This window comes from Artemia sp. Qi Xiang Cuo, chromosome 17, assembly GCF_049724085.1.
Source record: "Artemia sp. Qi Xiang Cuo chromosome 17, ASM4972408v1, whole genome shotgun sequence".
NCBI lineage: Eukaryota > Metazoa > Arthropoda > Branchiopoda > Anostraca > Artemiidae > Artemia > Artemia sp. Qi Xiang Cuo.
The window spans coordinates 10,776,111-10,784,448 of NC_142810.1; positions in this window are offsets into that span (position 1 = coordinate 10,776,111).

An 8,338-nucleotide genomic window follows, 5' to 3' on the forward strand; every position below is an offset into this window, starting at 1 on the left:
TCTTTAGATTTTTAATAATATCAAATTGATATTACTACGTGGCAATTTCGTTGTTTTCCTTTTTTTCAACGGAAGAATTGATTTTTTTTTTTTTTTAATGAGTTTACACTTGGTCGTCAGGATATTCTCTAGAAAAAAAAAAAATTATGCCAGCACGTTTCCAAGATCCCTTCGACATGAAACACTAAATATTTTTTTTTCGGAATAAAAGTAACAGCAAAAAAAAACAAGAAAAAAAACTAAATATGTGAATAATATGCGATTAAATTTGACATAGGTCTCTGTTTGAACTCAGAATATTTACAACGACCCAGAACCATGCAGAGCGGCAAGGATCATGCCCCCCCCCGCCTTCCAAAAAAAGATATTTTTTAGAAAAAGATATTTCTAAAAAACTAGAAGGAGAAAGGAAGAAAAATAAGAAATAGTAGCAGTCCTCGATTCTCTATCAATATTGTAAGCATAAAAAGTACCCACCCTACTTTTTTTTAGTATTTCTCGTTAAATTCCCCAACAATTTCCTTCAAGAAGTATTCGGTTTGTTAGAGAAATCCTATAACAATGTTAGCTAACAATTTTTAGTTTGACGGCGGAAAAACAATTGCTGGGACAAATGTTAGCTAACAGTTTTCTGATAGATGGCGGAAAAACCCCTTAACCCATTTATTAATAGCGGTTTTGAGATTTAGATGCGGTCTTTCTTTCGTGTGGACCCATATTCTAGACAAGCACCTACTTTAGAAACAAATTTGGGCTATACATTTGCACATTAGGGGTTGGGGGTAAAGTGTACCGGGTCTGCATGCCTAATGTGTTAGGTAAAATTATTTTGCATATCATGTAGTAAGAATTGTTTTATAACTTTACACTATCCAAACACTTTACCACCCCACCCCCCTATATAGCCAAAATTATATATGTTACATCTATTCTGTCACTTACTATATCTTATTTATTGATATTTTTAATATTAAATTAATTTGCTAGTAGGTTCACTGTACCAGTGAATTGTTGAAAAAGTTTTTCCAAGCCAAACTATGGATTGTTATAGAAAAAAAAGAAAAGATATAATTTTGTCCATGAAAGAGACTGTCAATAAAAAACGAACAGAAATTAATTTAAAAAAAACTTTTTCGACAAACATGCTTATCAAAGAAAAGTATAGAGCTTCATTAAACCAAAAATGGGCAGACAAAAAATTCAAATAATCTTCAAAGTGTAAAACTACCCCAAATCACAATAAATAAAGTAAACGAAAGCCAAAACGAGCAGAAATTACAAAAAATAACAGAGTCAAACTCAAAACGAGCAAAAATTAACATGAGTAGGGTTGACAACTTCACTCGGATTTGGACAACGGCCAAAGTACCATCAGACTGGAAGCGCAGCACACTCATCAGGATATTCAAAAAAGGAGACGCTACCAAGCCGGGCAACTGGCGGGGTATAAGTTGACTGTCAATACCTGGAAGATCATCTCGCATATTATTCTACAGAGGATCCGAACACAACTTGACCATCACCTCCGAGACGAACAGTATGGATTCCGGCCAAATCGTCCATGTTCAGATCTTATATTCACGCTTAGACTTCTTACTGACGAAAGCATTGAGAGGCGTTCGAAGATTTATATGATCTTTGTGGTTTTCGAGAAAGCCTTCGACTCCGTAGATCGTGAAAGCCTAAGGAAAATCCTCTTCCATTATGGAATCCCTGAAAAAACAGTGACGATTATTACTGTCATGTATGAGGATAGTGAATATCGCATCAAGACACCATAGGGCCAAATACGTTTATTCCGGATTTTGTCAGGAGTAAAATAGGGATCTGTTCTATCACCATTACTTTTTGTAATAATGGTTGATTACATCCTGTGGAACGTAGGGACAGAAGGCCTCAGATTAAGCCCTTAAGTCCAAGTCAATTATATTGACTTCGCAAATGACATAAGAGTGCTTGAATCGACAAAAAAGCGCGTCCAAAAATTTCTAGAAGGGGTCATGGTGAGGGCAAACCATCTTGCTCAAAGTGTTAGTGGTCAAAAAACCGAATTAGTGGTGAAAAGTAGCTCTCTTCTCTCCATTAAATGTGGTGACCAAAATTTGAGCAAGTTGTCCAGTTCAAATATCTGGGAAGTATCAATGAGAACACCGGCTCGATAGTGAAAGAAATGCTCACCAGAATAGGACTGGCAAATGACGACTTCAATGAACTACGTCAAGAATGGATATCTCAAAGATTTTCTCTGCTCCTAAAGCTAAGCCTTTTCAACAGTATTATTATGCCAATACTACTCTAAGCAGCAGCAACATGGCAGCTGAATCAAGAACAAGAGAGAAGAGTCCTGGCTTTTGAAAACTCATATCTTCGTAGAATATTGTACAACCACTGGTCACATAAGGTGACAAACCAGTCCATCCGTGAAATGACGCAACAACCACTAATAACCGACATCATCAGAGTCAGAAGGTGGAGATATTTGGGCCAAGTTTTACGTATGGATGAACATAAACTCCCAACAGCCGCTTTACACTGGCAATTACCAGGAACTCGCAGCCGGGGAAGACCCAAAAACACACTGCGCCGGACCTACCAAAGAGATCTACGGAACCTGCACACCTCCATTCTACCAGAATGGGAGGACATGTTTGCAGCAGCAAACATGAGGGAAGATTGGCGGCTAATCCTTGATGTTCAGGGTGCCTCAGGAGGCACAGTCGGATCTAAGGTCTAAGGTAAGGGTTGACAAAACCCATGGTTTTTCAAGACTACCCTTTCTCATTTTTTTTTTTTTTTTCAATTGCAAAGCTGGTATCTTTGCAAAAATGTTAATGTTGACAATTTTAGATAGCGTAGTCGACTCGCTGTCTAGAATATTTTTTTCGTGCTTATCTTAGAAATTTCGGTTTATTTAAAATTCCTACCTCATGGTCTATGATTTTGTATATTTTTCTAAGAATTTTGAAAGATAAAAAGATGCTTATAGTGGAATTTACCAGACTGTAGTTAGCAGTTTAGACGACCCTGCATTTTCAAAAGAGATAATAGTTAAGAAATTATATTAAAGATGTAGATGAATAAAAAGAAGACATTAAATACCTGAAACATTCGTTTTGTAGTCTTGGCTTGTAGTTTTGCAGCCCCGTCTTGTTGTTTTGCTGCATTTCCCAAGTCTCGAAAGGCGAAAGGCTTGGTCTGCCTTCATTCGTTTTTTTTGTAATACATCCTCTGCCTCTGTAATTTGTGGAGCCCTCATTATGTTACAAATGGTCCGAACTAAAAGAAAAGTTTTTCTCCATTTATTGAGAATATTAGCTACGATTGCTGTTTATCATTGTGAATTACCATCACATTGCCAAAAATCGGAAAATACGACAAATCCTTTTTTTATTAATACAAAGGCCCTTTTTTATTAATCTTTCTTAAAGAATTGTGACAAAAAGTCAAGCTTCGGAGTAAAGAGCAGGGGTTTAGGAAGGGACAGCCCCCTAATGAACCGTAAGTTTTAATGTGGCTTCTAATTTTCAGTTGAAAACCTTGGTTTTTCAAATCGTGCCAGAATCCCCCCCCCCGCTAGAAAATTTTCCATGTGAAAATCATCGCTTAACTCCCTTCCCCAAAAAAATCTCCAAGTTTCACAATGAAAATACTTCATATAGGGCAAACTGCATAACTTACAGCCCCTTCTACAGAGGCTGTGGGGGGGGGGGAGTCATGTTATCCCCAGAGGAATAGTTATTGGACCTTTCAGGTATACTAAATCAAACCGTTATCTTAAAATTTCGATCAGATATTTTTTTGGGGGGAGAAGGGACGTGGGAGGGGGCTATTTTCCCTCCAATCGTCTCCCCTATATACAACTGTATTTTAATGGTTTTAAACTAGTTATTTTTTTTTTAATAACTAGGCCAAATTTTAAGGCCAAATACCTATGGCCTTAAAAGGACATAAAACGTTCTACCATATATTAGGCTATAAATAAATATAGCTTATCGGTCTAAAAAATATTGGAGTATTTTGTGTGAAACCTGATATGCAAAAACGAGTAATTTTTAATTAGTACGGGAATTAAAAGTTGAACTGATTAAAATAAGAATATCTAATACGATTACAATTTTTCCCACCGGAATTTCAGTCCTGGAAAACGAACAATTTACAGGACGTTTTATTCAATCAAATTCTGTATATGGGTAATACATTTGCACATCAGGGGATTTGGTAAAATGTAATGTATATATATATATATATATATATATATATATATATATATATATATATATATATATATATATATATACACGAATTCTCAAGAAGAGGGCACAAGATTTCCTGAGGTAATTTTTGTTTGTCCAGTCTTAGGGGTCGGAGTCACCAGCTATGTCTGATTATGGTGGAGAGAGCAGCTGAGGTGAGTCAAATGAAGTCAGAGCATATTTGCTTTCAATACTTGTCAATACACACCGATGCAGCAAAGTTCGAAATGTATGGTTACTTCAAGAACGTAGATCTTCTACCAAAATGACTAAAAAGAATACAATAAACCATATATTTCTGGGTACTTATATGATATACCCCCTACCGCTCAAGTTGTTCATGCATTGACGCACTATAGACTGGTTTCTTTATAGGCCTATTGCTATTTTATGACCTATTTTAATAGTTTTTGAAAAGATAATAAAAAGTAGATTTATTTCATTTCTGGAAAAGAATAAGTTTTTTTCTCCCAACCAGTTTGTTTTTTTAGTGGTAGATCAACAGAGTAAGCAGCAGCTGCTTTACGTCATTTCTTATCAGAGGCTATAGATGATAGTTATTTGGCGGCAACTATATTTTTGACATAAAAAAAGCTTTTGATACAATAGATCATGCAATTCTTTTTAATAAGTTGGAAAATATAGGAATCCGTGGAATAGCTCTGGATTTAATGAGATCGTATTTATCTGAAAGAAGTTTTAAAGTCCAGGTTTGTGAAGAATCATCTCATATTTTCCCGTTAGAAAATACAGGGGTACCGCAGGGATCTGTACTGGGGCCGATACTTTTTTTGATTATGTAAATGATCTTCCAAATTGCATGCCTTCAGGTGATGAGTTACCAATATTATTTGCGGATGATACAGCAATTAGTTTGAGGGTGGGCAACGAGGAGGACCTACGATTGTCCTTGGAGACTGTTGCTTTGAATGTAAATTCTTGGTTTCATGATAACCGATTAATACCTAATTTAGAGAAGTCGGAATTTATTGTTTTTGGGAGAAGTTCGAGGTCAGTGAAGCGTGTGTCATTTCAAATTATTAATATTGGAGCTCCCTCCATAAAAAGAGTGGATTTATTTAGATATTTAGATATTTATATCGATTCAACTCTGTCGTTTAAGACGCATATTAGTAAACTTAAAGCAATAGTGTCCAGGAATATTGGTTGTTTGCATAGATTAAAGTTTCTGTTTCCATACCAAATCATTAGAACTTTATATTTTTCATTAATTGATTCTTATTTCCAGTATTGTCCGAGCGTTTGGATGCTGACTTTCCCTTCACATTTACGAGGACTCCAAATTGTTCAAAATAAATCAATAAGAATTCTGGACCATTTTTTAGCACACCCTAGGAAGACAGAGGAATTATCTGAAATCAAAACATCTTTTCTATTTCTTGATATTCTGGATTTACAACAAATTTTTCATCTTAATCTGGGCATATGGTTTTTGAAAATCCAACATAAAGATCATTTTTTCAATAGTATGAAACTTTTGGTTGAAAATAAACATAGCTATTTATCAAGAGCTAGGATTAAGTTTCTTTTCTCGTTTGTTAAAATTGAGAGATCCAGACTAAGTTTAAGATATCAACTTCCTCATATTGCGAATAAATATAAGTTATTTGAATTAGTAAGTGAATCACCATCACTATACATATATAAAAAGAAATTGAAAAAGATGGTCCTTTCATCCTACAGTAGCGGGGATTGATTGTATTATTGATTTATTTATAAATTATTAAGTAAATCACATCCCTATCTCCGTGAGTCGATAGTTAAGTTATGTATGTTTTTGATTTTTTTCTCATTTCTTCTTTAAATTTTGTTATGTTCTTATCAAATTTTCTTTTCTTTCTGAAGCTATGTTAGTGGGAAGTGTAATTTTTTTTTCCCTAAAGTTTGATAAAGGAGACATTACGAGATTCCTCTCTTCTCCTTTGTACAAAATTTATGTATATGTTTTTGTTAAATAAAGTCAAGTCAAGTCGCGTGAGAAAAGACAAAGAAAAGTGACAGAATAAATGGGAAGTAGATAACTTGGGCTATATATTTGCACATTGGGGGGTTGGGGGGGTGGAGGAGGGGGTAAACTATTTGGACAGTATGAAGTCAGAAAACAATTCTTACTTCATAATACCAGAGTAATATAGCTAACACATTTTGCATTCAGACCCGTCGTACTCCCCCACCCCCTAATGTGCAAATATATAGATCAAATTTGTTTCTAAGGCATTATATTTTTATCATACTTAGGTATGTTTTATTAGGGTTAACCTAACCTCACTTCTTGAGCGGTAGGGGGTATATCATATAAGTACCCATTTCTGTTTAATGAATGTTCACTTGCTTGGGTGACATATCCAAGATTCAATCGGGTAACACCATGATATCCAGTCAGGGGCGTAGCTATGGCAAAGAGGGGTTTTGTACGCCTTGGTATATATATATATATATATATATATATATATATATATATATATATATATATATATATATATATATATATATATATATATATATATACACATATATATATACATGTGTATGTGTGTTGTTTTATTTCTTGGTTTTGGATTTCATTTGAGTTTAAGTTACTTTAGTTTTTATCTTTGTTTCTTAGCGCTGAAGATGCTTTGTTTCAAATTGGTGGAATATCCGCGTCGTTTTGATTTTGTCTTTTCCTTCTAATGGTCGCAGTCCCGTTTAGATATTTCCAAGCTCTCTCTCTCTTTGTTTTTAAAATACAATTTTCGTTACTGCGCCTGAACACCACAGAAGCTGAATAGAGCTGCTTCAATGAGAACACTAAAGCATTGGGCAATGAAAACTTTAGTATTAATTTTCAAAAACGTTTCCCAAAGGGTTTTAGTAACTAACTTTAGTGACGAATAATAAGGCACTAAAATTGAATCTTCGAAACCCAAACTGATGCAACTTCGAATTTAAAATTGGAGCAGAAGCTTGCTAATTCCAGAACCCAAGTAAATACAATAAATGGCATAATGGTATTTCACTGTACAGAAGAAGGTAGGGGAGCCATGAACGCTTTAAATTTTTGTTACTGGAGGGAATGGGGTTGAAGATAAGGGGGTTGGACAAAAACAGAAAATTGTTGAATGGAGGTGTTATCGCGCCATTTGGTGTGATAACCAGACCACATCGATTGTCCTGAATAACACTATTAGAAATCAGCATTCCCGATTTCAGATAGCTTCAAATTTCTTGAATATCGGTATTCGCAACCGAATGCCCGACTTTAGTGGAGTATGGGTATAAGCTATGCAATGACATCCTTTCCCCTCCCATCCCCCCCCCCCCCAAAAAAAAAATAATCCCATATCGAATAGCAATGAAACTCCGCGCAAAAAACTATTTTATAAAGGGCAGGAAACACCTTGAAAAATTTTGCAATAAAATTAAAATAAAATATTAAAATAATATTAAATATATAATATTAAAAGTAATATTATATTAATATTTAATATAATTTAAAATTTATTTATTAATATATTAATATAATTTTAAATATTAAAATTAATATTAAAATAAAATAATATTAAAATATTAAAATAAAATAAAAAAGTATCTTAAAATTCTGACCACTGACCTTGTAATGATACTTCATTATCTTTTCTTGTTCATGTTTTTTAAAGCTAATTCAATTACAACTCGATATAAACAGGGGAGAAAAACTAACAACGTTCGAAATCTGACGTGTTTGAGACGTATATTAAATTTCAACGGGCGAGAAAAAAACCCAGCAACACAGAGATCCATCGGAAAACTGACCAGACGCTTGTCTTTGAAGTGGCTATCCATGGGGCTATCTAAATGGGGCTATCTTGCACACGTACTTTGATGGTTTGAAAATCCCACACTAAGTGCAGCCATGTGGGCGTCAACGGAGAGAGATCAAGAAATACGCTAAGACACACTTACGATTTCGACGTTCGATGTGCAAACATGTTCGATGATTTTCGATGTGCAAACATGTAACTCGTAGCAAAGTGAGAAGATATCCTCTCCGCAGCAACCTTACAAGATGTTTACAGATGCTTCATCGATGCCCAATGCGCCAC